The 13104-nt window shown below is 35.8% G+C and overlaps 1 long non-coding RNA gene across 1 annotated transcript; it reads left to right on the top strand.

The window, feature by feature from the left end:
* The first annotated feature begins 5139 nt into the window (after positions 1–5139).
* Positions 5140–6763, top strand: LOC145109532 (uncharacterized). Its single transcript, XR_013709062.1, has 3 exons — positions 5140–5346; positions 5422–5783; positions 6632–6763. It is a non-coding gene; the product is annotated as an uncharacterized LOC145109532 (long non-coding RNA).
* Positions 6764–13104: the final 6341 nt, after the last annotated feature.

The raw sequence follows: 13104 nt of genomic DNA, 5'->3' as shown, positions 1-13104 counted from the left end.
ATCAGAAGCTGCAAGCGAAGTCCGGAGGTCCGGACTGGAGATGCGAAGGCTGGCTAGAACTTCCGAAATAGTCTTAAGCGAGGTCTTCCAGAGCGAGGCTTATTCCGGAGTCACTCTTTCAGACTTGCGAGATTTTCCGAAGCAAGAGGAATTCCGGAGTGACTAGGGTATTCCGGCCAAGAGGGTTCTGAACCAAGAGGGTTCCGGACCAAGAGGGTTCCGGCCAAGAGGTTCAGGACCAAGAGGGTTCCGGACCAAGAGGGTCCTTTTGGGTTTTCTCCTTCGATTTTGGGCTGTTTTCGACTGAGGAAGGTATATAGAGAGATTTCACATACTTGGAGAGATTTCACATACTTGGAGAGATTTAGGAGAGATTTCACATACTTGGAGAGATTTGGGAGAGATTTCACATACTTGGAGAGATTTGGGAGAGATTTCATATACTTGGAGAGATTTGGGAGATATTTCACATACTTGGAGATTTTTTGGGAGAGATTTCATATTCTTGGAGAGATTTGGGAGAGATTTGAGATACATGGAGAGATTTGCATTCTATCTTTTCATGGTCCACTAGGAACCATAAAGTATACTTCTAATGTATTAGCACGAGTCTCACCATAGTTATTGCTTACATGAGGATGGAATTTCCTAGCCAAAATGCTAGTTGTGACACATTATTCACTTCTTGATTTTCAAAATATCTGGTATTCTGGAATCAATCTTGGATTCGTCAATCATCCTTGGTTTTACGAGACTGTCGAACAAATATGAAGAATATCAACATTAACTATAATCAACATTTTAAATTACAACCAACATATATGATAATGCTTAAACCAAATTCACAAATTACAGTCCAATCTTCCAAAATAGAATGCATACCACATTATATTGCCATAAGATTCTAATAGAATGAATGGTTGTATATTTATAACAGAATGATGTTATTTCTAACCGAATGATCATTTAAATATTCTAATAGAATGAGTTTATGAGTATTCTACACACATATTGATGTTACTATTTATAATTTGTTCTTTGGTTATGTCCATCAAAGACCTATTAAACACATAAAAGCATGTATATACACATCAGATATTGTCAAGTGAAATACAAGTACAACTCTTAATGCAGCATCCCAAAAATACAGTCTAAAATTTTTGGTTTAAATCATTAATAAAACCATAATTATCACTCAACATATAAAAATCATAAATCGTGTATCTCAAGTATATCATAACATCTGTCAAATATATCATGGTATAAACATCCCAAGCTGAACAAATGGTGTGTGCACTACAATCATCCCGAGCACTTCCCTTTGCTACCGAAAGTAGCTAAAACCAAAACTGAAAACTGTAAGCACGAAGCTTAATGAGTCTCCGTTAACTACCACATAACATGCAACTAGGAGATAGGGGCCCCGCCCACTCTCATGGAGATTTGGGCCTCACCCACACTCTGCTGTCTAGGAGATTCGGGCCCCGCCCACACTCTGCTGTCTAGGAGATTCGGGCCCCGCCCACACTCCGCTGTCTAGGAGATTCGGGCCCCGCCCACACTATGCAGTCTAGGAGATTCGGGCCCCGCCCACACTCTGCTGTCTAGGAGATTTGGGCCCCGCCCACACTCCGCTGTCTAGGATATTCGGGCCCCGCCTACACTCCGCTGTCTAGGAGATTCGGGCCCCGCCCACACTCCACTGTCTAGGAGATTCGGGCCCCGCCCACACTCTTCTCTCTAGGAGATTCAGGCCCCGCCCACACTCCGCTACTAACATGCATACAAGTATCACACAGACATCAAGTATATCTATTTCTATCAAGCAGTCACATATCTATAATCAAATAATACTATGAGATTCGGGCCTCGCCTACACTCGGCTACTATGAGATTCAGGCCCCACCCACACTCAACTACTAACGTATCACATAGACGGGCCGGCCTTGGTGCCGCAGACCCGTTCCTACTGAAGGAAACTCACCTCGCACTGCTGAAGTCCCGTGAATAAATCTCGGGCTGCTGGCTGACAGATCCCCAAGCTGTCAACATCAAAACAAAAACCAATTAACCATTTGGGATTCCTATGCATAACTCTAAAATCCCCACTTGGGGTAAAAGGACCATTTTACCCCTAACCTAGCTTGGTCTAAGATTAAGGCCCAACCATTTATTCTGGTCCAAACACTTGGCAAATAATCAACCAAGGCCCAACTATGGCCCAACTTTCCAAATTGGTCCCAAACCCCTCACATGGTCTCACCTTAAGGCCCAACCATTTATTCTGGTCCAAACACTTGGCAATCCAATTGTCCAATATCTCATAATCATCAAGGCCCTGTTATGGCCCATCTATGGCCCAATTTTCCAAATTGGGCCCAAGCCTTTCCAATGGGCCTTATCCTGAAGCCCAATTCAATACTCTAGGCTTTATACTTGTTCTTGGATGGCCCATCAATAGTCCAAACAAAAAAGGCCCAACTCAAAACCCAACACAATTAGGGTTTTTACATGAAATGACGATTAGGGTTAAGTGTTCTCACTTAACCCATTAAGTCCATTACTCCACTAGGCCAACATACAATGGAATCGGCATAAGTCATAACTTCAGTCCACTGGTCCAAACGTGGGTCCCGGCAATCCAAAACTAACATTTTCTAAAATTAGGGTTTTCTAAACCCTAATTAGGGTTTCTAACCCAAGCACAAACCAACTAAGTTCAAGATTAAGCTATTGGTCCAATTAGGGTTCCATTAGGCCAGGCACCACCCACTGCCACCTCGGGCGGTGGTGGTCGGCGGCGGCAGCCACCATTTCCAATGGTAGTGGTGGTGGTTCCTGCCAAAAATTACATATATAACTTCACACCCACAAAGCACACACTCTCACTCACAGTAACACACACACACATCCACCCTTCACGGTGGCTGGTGGCGGCAGAAAACGGTGGCAGCCACCACCACAGGTGGTGGCAGTGGGTTTTTGGCCAGTTATCTCACATACAACACCACCAATTCCGAGAACAACCTGTAAACTCGATCCTACTCATATTCAGCCACCTCTCAGGTGGCTGTCGTCACCAGAATAGACATAACAGGTGGCCAAAAGGTCACCGGAGGCAGCAGCGACGTCCCACGACGTCCTACCAACAGAAACGAAGAAGAAGAAGGAAGGTGAGTGGCGAGCAGTCTTACCGAGGGCTTCCTTTTTGCGCACGACTCGCACATCGACACATACGGTTTGCTTCACTGGTCTCGGTGGTTTTCTGGTTGCACACAGCTTCTCCGGCAGCAAGGTTGTTGTGGCGTTTAGATGGCAAAGGAGCGGCGGCAGCAGGCTTGTCTGATCGGAAAACGAACGAAGGGGAGGTGGTGGCAGCTAAACATCATGCATGGCGGCTAGTGTATAATTAAGGTTAGGGTTGATACTAGCTACACGAGAGGAATGACTGTCGGGTCTAAATCCCATGCCTTCTTTCAAACATTTGGTCATTTTTCCAAGATTAGTCCCTCCCCCACAAGATCCTTTCAATCTAGCTCCCAAACTTACCAAACAGCCCCTGCCTTCATAAATCGTTACAAGTGACTCCGAAAATTTACCCTTCAGCCCTTGGTTCCCAAAATCTATTCAACACACATCCATATGATACCAATTAAACCATAAATTTCTGAATTTGTAACATTTTACTCCCAAGGCTGGCATTAATAAGTTATTATGGATTTAGGGCTTCAATAAAATAATATGAAATATACTTCTCATCCTAGAGTTCATTTATTTATTTATTTTATCTAATCTTATTTATTTATTTAATAAACGGGGTGTTACACTTAAATATAAACATTGGTCACATATTTCATGAAAACTTATACTCAATCACAGATCAAAAAGAAGATCGTTGGCATCTAGTATCCAGTAGTATTACTATGACTGGAAGATAATGGAAAAAAAATATGTAAACGAAACTTAATTAACTAAATTATAAAAAGGGGGAAAGAAAATAACATACCTGCATAAGATAAGAGGTGTACGAGATAGTGGAATCAAGCAAAACTGTTAGATTTACAGAAAGAAAACTAGAAATTATAATAGTGAGAAAGAATTAGAAAACCTCGGTTGAAACACATGTAAGAAACATTTAGATTTACAGAAAGAAAACTAGAAATTATAACAGTGAGAGAACAGGAGCTGACCTTTTCCAAAAATCCCGATAATACCTCCCCAACTTCTAAAATGGCAGCCAAAGAATGGCCATTTGAATGGATAAACTTATCCTTCATCGCAAAAATAAATTGCTTGTGCTTCCTTTTTGTGGCTTCATTGTTCCCCACGCCCACCTTGGCAGTCATATTATCACACGAACGAGAGTGACCATCGATCAATGGCGCGCTTGCTTAATCGGGTCTTGTTAACACTTGTAGACGACTCATATTTCGATGGACTGTGAACCTCCTTATCAAGAATTTTGAAACAGGGAAGGATTCTTATTATTCCGAGGAAGCTACGGATTAAAGGAGATTTGACCTGCCTGAACAAATAAGTGTGCAACCAACGAACCTTTCATCCTCTTCTGCGTTTCTTTTCTTCTACTATTGATCCTCTCCCTCTTCAAGATCATACTCCTCATCATCTGATCGATGGTGATGTAGAGGACGGTGGCATGGTGTTGATGAAGTCGACTTAGGGTTATCGATGACAGCCATGATTTAAAAGGATTTATCCATGATTTAAGGAATTTAATTTGGTTATTATTAATGTTAAATGTGATATTACTTATCTACCCTTATTAGATTATTTAATTAATTATTTTTTTCTAAACTCTGATTGGTTCCTACAATCACACAATAGCTATTGATCCACATATGAACCTAGCTCTCTCTTTCTCTTTCTCTCTCTCTCTCTCTCTCTCTATATATATATATATATATATATATATATATATATATATATATATATATATATTATATTTATATTTATATTTACTATCTTATAAAAGCAAATCTTATTATTTCTAAAAATAGATTTAATATAATAATATTATTTTTTAAGTAACTATTAATAAATTAATATTAAATTTTAACCACGTTTGAATGCTTATATTTCTCATCAAATCTTATCTCATTCCCTCGGTTCCGGATTCATTCAAAATTTGAACCTTTTAATTCAAATAAGCTTAATCTCGGACTCCCCTCCCCTATATCCTTCAACCACCATCATAGAAAACCAACACCACCATCGCTGCTCTTTCTCTCTAAAACATAGACACCGTATCCGTTCTTCTCTCTCACACACAAATGATTTTTGTGGTGGTTTTCTAGAGCCATCACCATGTTTTTAATTCGATTAAAGGTATAATTTTAAACATTTTGCTGATCGTAGATTCTGATTTCACAGGTTCAATTGTGTTGTTTTATGATTTCACAGGTTCTGCAAAATTTGATTGTCATTTGATTGCCTTCGGTTTTTCTTCTCCGTGAAACCACTGTCATCATCGTTCGACTGCGCCACCTTCGGAGCCGTTATGCTATAATATGCAATCCCCTTTGTAACAATCGTTTTTCGGCTTCACTTACTACTTCCCCAGCGTTTTTCTTTTTTCGACCTGTTGACCATCGATCTTTACGCGCAAGGTTTAGTATATCACAACTCAGCACATGCTACTCTCTTTTTCGTTTTTCCTGTTTCTAATCAGTCACGACCAAGATTTGAACCACATCCTATTTGGATTTTTTTTGGCTTCGTGGTGTGGGTGCAGATTTTCAATTGAGATCTTTCCACACTTTAAGGTAATTATTTTCTTTATTAAATATATTTCTTGCTTTCTGGATTTAAATCGAGTATACTTGTAACTTCAATTTCAATTGTATGACCCATATATTTATAATCCGTTTAGGGGTTTATTGGATTTTTTTATTAGGGTAATTAGGGTCTGGACTTAGGCATGGGGAATTCCAGTTGGGTCTTTTGATTGTTGGACGTAAAGTGGTTGGTGGTCAGTGAGTGTAGAAGCAACTACAATGACTTTTGAACTCATTATCATTGTAGGTATGCATTGGATGTGAATGTTGAGAGCGCATAAGATATCTTTTAGCAAGATTACTATTTCATCTCAATATCTCATAATTTTTTTATTTACCCATGCTCAGTTTTAGCAAGGTAGGGGTAAGGGCAGAGGTTGTGTGGCATGTAAAAGTTGATCTATTTTTGGCTTTAAGCCTTTGTGATGTCATTTTTATACTTTTATTGTTTAAAACAATGTACTTTTATTGCTTATTGTAGACCAAAGCTTTTATCATTGAGTCTCTGTTAATCTTAGTTCTTGCTTGGTTTCTCAGAGTTTAATCTGTCAGTGCATTTGAGCAATTTTGAGTTTATTTGTATTTTCATTACTATAAAGATGTATAGAATGATAAGAAAGTGATGTATAAATATTTCTTTTGTACTTTAATCTGTTTTATCTTTTTTCCATGTTAGTTTTAAAGAAAATGAGTGAAAGACTTGGGACCATGTTCGTAAAAATTATGCTTTAAGTTTTGATGAACATGCTACAAAAGGAACTGGTGAACTGTTAATTTCGAATTAATATGGACATTATGCATGACCATGTGATTTTATGATAATTTTTGCTTTGCAGGAACAACTATAGATTGTACATCACTACCTTATACATTTAAAGAAATCACATTATGGATCGAAGCATAATGGACTGCAACCAACTGTTTGTAGACTTCCAGAAACTGTTTTCCCTAATTCACACATATATATATATATATATATATATATATATATATATATATATATATATATATATATATATATATATATATATATATATATATATATATATATATATATATATAGTTTAGTCCCACCTTGTCCAAGTAAGTACATTACATATGATTTGGTTAAAAGCTTGAATCTTGATTCATTATATCTTATGTTTTGATCTTTTTTTTTTTTGGCTTATGATGTGAATACTCTGTTATGATGACCATAACACAAAAGCGTAGAACTGAAATCGAAGGAAACACCGGCCATTTTAATCCTTTTTTTTTAATCTGAAAAATTACTTAAGAGCCCCTGTTTTTTCATTTTTGTTAAGCCAAGTCGGATGTACCGATACATTTATAATTAATGACATTTTATGTTTCTAAAGCTAACATGATTTATAAAACAAAAAAAAACTATGCTAAAGCAATATTTAGCCATCCTAAAAATTATGTAAGTGTCACAAGCATGCACAGGTTTAACAAAGATTTGAGATTTTTTCTTTATGGTCGTGAGTTAGGAAATGTGTTTTCTGATCTCTTAAGTGATCGTTTGAACCAGGTTACTTTCTTTTTGTTTGTATTATTTTCGGATTATAATTTTGTATAAAAGCATAAAACCAAAAGCATATTCTATGTTTCCAGAGTGTGGTAGGGGTAAGAAACAGAGAAACAAGCCTAAGAAAAAAAAAAAGAAACAAGTTCAAATAGAGAACTTATTCGATTCATAGGTAATTTCTCATTATTATCATCTATTTATTCTATTTATCTTATAACTTTTCTCTCAGATTTGTTCTAACGATATGTATTTGCTAATAATTTTTCCTTATTACTACATCGTATATTGAAAAATCTACCAAATGATAAAATAGTTTGATAGAATAATTTTTACTAATATAACTGGGGAGATTTTTGAAAGTATTGTATGCTAAGGGGGTGCCAATGGTGGGCACCATTGTTGATGTGTTTATGGATGAGTTTCTACAATTGTATTCTTTTAGGACTCTTAAACATCATGGGGCAACTATGGACAATCCTAACCCCACCCCCATTACAAGCACAACACCTCCTATCTGTTAAGTTGAAGAACATATAATCATTAGTTTGTTTTATAGTCTAACTTCTTATACCTGATGGTTGAAAGGAGAATAAAAGAAGGAAAAATGGATAACACTCTTATCATTTACACATGATAGTTAAAAATAAAAGAAGCAAAATGGGAAAATGAGTTGATTTTGCAGTAAGATTTCATTGCCAAGTAAAGATGCATAAAGTTAAGATTTTCCTTCGTATAAATATGGTTAGAGTTAGGATGATGCTTCGCTTTTTGTTTCTAAATTAGTTCATTTTTTGTTAAGTTTCTTGAAGCGTGTTTCGGGTTTAAGGGCATTTTGGTATTTTCACTCACCATTGATACAAATTTCCTTTTTTCCTTAAGGGTTCAACAGACACATCAAAAGATTTTTTGGAATCACAAGTCTTGATTTGACTAACTGATGATTCAGCTTCACAGTGAATGATATTGAAATATAGTTTACTAGACTCCTGAACTCCTTTTTTTGTCAAACTGATAATTTCATTTGGGTTGTAGCCCTCATTTTTTCCTTTTCTTTTATGGTTTAATCTACTGAATATAGAACATCTACTTTATTGTTCAAAAACAAATTTTAATATTGTATGTAACAGTTATTGATGATGTGGTGTAAAACTATGATTGCCATCCTTCCAGTTTGGTTGCAATTGGAGGTGTGGTGTTATACTGCGACGCCCAACATTTTTTAGGTTCTGAAACTTTGAATTGTAGACACTAATAAATTTCACGGATGCTTATCTATGTCATGGTTGGTAATTTGTTTTATTAATTTATTGTATTCTTAATTGTGTCATGGTTTGTAATTTTTTTTTTTTTGTTATTTTGGTTGATACTTGATTACGTAAAATTTCAATTTGTTGGATACTAAATTACTAATGGTTTGTATTTTTTTTTTATATTGAATTGTTTCATGATATCATAAATGAGAAGTTCATATATTTGATTTAATAGTCGGTTGTTACATGATTTCAATCTATTCATCCTATAAGTTTTGTTTTTGAATGTCAAACACACACATTCTCTAATTGTATTCTTAATTTCACACATTTGGCCAAGATGAAATTTGCACCCCCCCAACCATTTGGCAAGGATATAACATGGACATCTTTACATCATATCGGTTTTATGGAAGTATCATGTATACACAAGTCATCGTTTTCAATGACGTGAGTATGGTATGTAGTTTGAATACAATATCATTTATTTTCGGCCACTATGGCATTACATGCATATACTATTGGATTTCATTGAAGGCTTATATTGTAATTTTTAACCTATGCCATATATGTTTGTTTTTTGTTATTTTATTCCCAACACATATGGGAACATGATCTTCTTATATTTTCAAAATGAGAGTTTGAGTCTTCGTTTTGTGATAATATAGATTGGAAATACAAAACTCATAAATTGAGAGTTTCAAATTAAGAAAATCAACTCAACATAGACTAAAAAAAACTGGGTTGAATATTACAAACACACTGCCCATCAAACATGTCAAAGTTCCGAAACAAGTTAAGATGTTACGATTATTTTGAATTAACATCTAAGTAATTAATTACAATTTGCAAGGAGGTGACACAAATCTATTGATAGCCTTTGAGAATTGTAAGAATTAAAGAATTATCACTATTTTGTAACTTAATTAATACTTAATGGTTTTTATAGTTTGATTTGATAACCGCAAGTAAACTATTCAACGAAATGAATTAATCATCATCTGGAAACTATTCTTCGCCGCCGCTTTGCGCGGGTATACAACTAGTATATATATATATATATATATATATATATATATATATATATATATATATATATATATATATATATATATATATATATATATATATATATATATATCAAAGACATAATTAATAAATGAAAAAAAGAAGTATCAATTTCAAGTAAACAAAATTAATCATCGAACATAAAGCAAAAGTGGCATTGGAACAACTTTCATGATTTGATCCATAACTTGATCAGATCCATGCATGATTTCAATACAAATAAGTAAACAAATAAATAAAAGATTTAAAACATGCAAAAAAATATCAAAGACATGTGATTAATAGATTCAAAAATTAAATGATAAGAAAAACATACTTGATTTGGGAGGATAGCTTCCATGAATGCTCTTGAAAATATAGAAGTGGAAGAGCCAATTTACAGTGAAAACTTTCTGCAACAAGATTAATTGGCTTTATTGAGAAAGAAGGTGTTATACAACGAAATTATAAATAAAATACAAAGAAATATTGTATAGAAAATATGCATGGTCAGTGGGTTATTAAATGCCTAGAAGTCTAAACATTTAAGTCTCACCCATTTCTTATTCAAGAAAATTGACTCACACCTTTCAATTTTGAATTCAATACACTGCCATTCCCTAAGTCAAATATTACTAAATGAAAAAAAGTTACCCATGAATGAATTGAGAGTGGGCAGTAAAAAAAACGTTTTATGTCCTTATATTACAAGAGCTTGTCACTTGTAGCCATTTTTTTCTTTTTGCCTTCACAAAATTGAGGAAGCAACAAGATAAGATGAAAGTTGTTTTTTCCTTTTGCCATTTTTATATTACGAAATCTGCCCCCAAAAAAACTTGCTAGTTTTTTTATTTTGTTTCTACCGATTGCAGTAAAGAAAAATATATATAAATTGCATTCCTTTTGTTGACAATACACTAAGTAACTAAGTATTGCAGCCACAAAAAAATATTATGAATCGGTAGCTTGTTGCCCAAAAACAAAACTATTTTTTTTTCTTTTCATAACATGTTATTTTTCCATTTTAAATGAGAAGCCAATATGTAATTTTTTGCATTTATATTTTTGGGTTTTCTGGGTCTATCCAGGTCTAATAAATAAAACCGGTTCCAATTTGTAATTTTCGGTTCCAACCGGTTCCATACCCACTTTACCCGGGCCGATACCCGGAACCGAAGCGGAACAGGTTCCCTTCTTACCGGTCTGGTCCTTGGGTCTTATAATCTGTCAATTCCGGTTTTCGAGTTTTCCGGGCCTAGGTCCAATCGCGTCGGGTTTGGACCCACTTTCATCCCTAGTGCTTGGCCTTAGAATGTTGCACTGGATTTTGTATCATCTGAATAACACTGGTGTTGTCATAATAGATGGGTGTCTTAGAGAAGTTTATACCATAATCTAAGAGCTGATTCTGTATCCATTGAATCTGAGCACAACATCTTCCAAAGACAACATATTCAGCCTCAGCGGTAGAACAGGCGACCGATGTCTGCTTTTTGCTGGACCAGCTTACCAATCTATTTCCAAGCATTTGAGCTCCTCCAGAAGTGCTTTTACGGTCAATGCCACACCCGCCATAATCGGAATCAGTGTATCCCACAAGCTTGAACTCAGATTCACGTGGATACCATAACCCAAGATTGGGTGCATGCTTTAAGTACCGGAAGATCCTTTTGACAACGTGAAGATGAGATTTCTTAGGACTAGCTTGATAGGGAGCACACAATATGGTGGCAAACATAATACCAGGGAGACCGGCTGTAAGATAGAGTACAAAGCCTATCATTCCTCGAAACAGAGTTGCATTAACGTTAGTGTCACTTGGATCAGTACCAATAGACGTTGATGAAGACATCAGAGTTTTTGCCGGTTTGCAATAAGAGAAACCAAACTTCTTCAGCATATCTGCAATGTATTTAGCTTGATAAACAAAAATACCACCAGTTAGTTGTTTGACCTGCAAGCCTAAAACGATATTTAGTTCACCCATCATGCTCGTCTTGAATTTCTTGGCCATGACCTCTGCGAATTCTCTACTTAACTTTTCATCATTGGACCTAAAAATGATATCATCCACATACACTTGAGCGAAAATGATATGAGATCCTAATTGCTTTATGAACAAAGTGTTATCAATCTTTCCTTATTTGTATCCACTTGAGAGAAGATAGCATTATCTGGTAACTCTTCATTTTTAAACCTTGGAGGTTGTTTTAGAAAAACTTCTTCTTGAAGATCTTCATGTAAAAAGCCAGTCTTGAAATCCTTTTGGTAAACTTTGATGTTTATGAAGGAGGCAAAGGCTAGAAACAGACGAATTGCTTCAAGTCTTGCACCTTGAGCAAATGTCTCATCATAGTCCAACCCTTCAACCTGACAAAACCCTTGAACTATAAGCCTAGATTTGTTCCTTATGACGATTCCATATTCATCCATTTTATTTCTGAAAACCCAGCGAGTGCCAATGATAGTCTTTCCTTGAGTTTTAGGAACAAGATTCCACACACGATGATGTTCGAATTCATTTATTTCATCCTACATACCTTAATCCAGTAAGCTTCTTTCAAGGCATCAACAATATTCTTCGGTTCGATCATTAAGATGAAATTTACAAACATGCAAAAGTTGTTGTTGACTCAGCTGCGAGTGATAATTCTAGAATTTACATCTCCAATGATTTGAGATTCAGGATGATCTCGAATGATTCTAGGATTAGAGCTTTCATTTGTATTGTTATGGGCAGAGACTTCCTGATTTGATGAATCTGCTTCTTTATAGACAACATGCTGATCTTCATAGGTAGGTTGAGAACTGATTAATTGATCAGCATTGGGAACAATGGGATCAACGTCATCTGACAAGAGCTTAGGAACGGGGTCTGAAGGACTGTAAGTAAGTTCATTCAGAATTGACGAGGGGTGATCAACTTGATCATGAATGAATGAGTCGTCATCAAAGGTGACATGGATTGTTTCTTCAAAAAATTTGCCTTGAAAGATTAAATACTTTGAAAGCTTTGGATACGTTGGAGTATCCTAGAAACACTCCCTCATCGGCTTTAGTCTCAAACTTCGAATCCTAATCTCTTTGATTCAAGATGTAACAAACACATCCAAACACATGAAAATAAGAAATGTTTGGTTTTCTTCCTTTCAGTAGCTCATAAGAAGTTTTCCCATGACGTTTGACAATAATAGACCGGTTTTGGGTATAACACATTGTATTGACGGCTTCATCCTAAAATGATAATGAAATACCAGCTTCAACAACCATAGTTCTTCTAGCTTCAATGAGAGTTATGTTTCTTATTTCTACAATACCATTTTGTTGGGAGATCTAACAACCGAAAAGTTCTGAGAGATTCTTGAGATTAAGCAAAAAGCTTCTCAAGAAGAGTTTCTGAATTCAGTTCCATGATCACTACGTAATTGGTTTACTTTGTGATCATAGAGGGCTTCCCATTTCTTAATGAGAGAAATGATTTCAT

Source organism: Lactuca virosa, chromosome 1 (assembly GCF_052849685.1).
Source record: "Lactuca virosa cultivar CGN04683 chromosome 1, Lactuca_virosa_CGN04683_v6, whole genome shotgun sequence".
Taxonomy (NCBI): Eukaryota; Viridiplantae; Streptophyta; class Magnoliopsida; order Asterales; family Asteraceae; genus Lactuca; species Lactuca virosa.
Note: the sequence above shows the minus strand (reverse complement) of the source record. Positions and strands in the feature narration are given on the sequence as shown.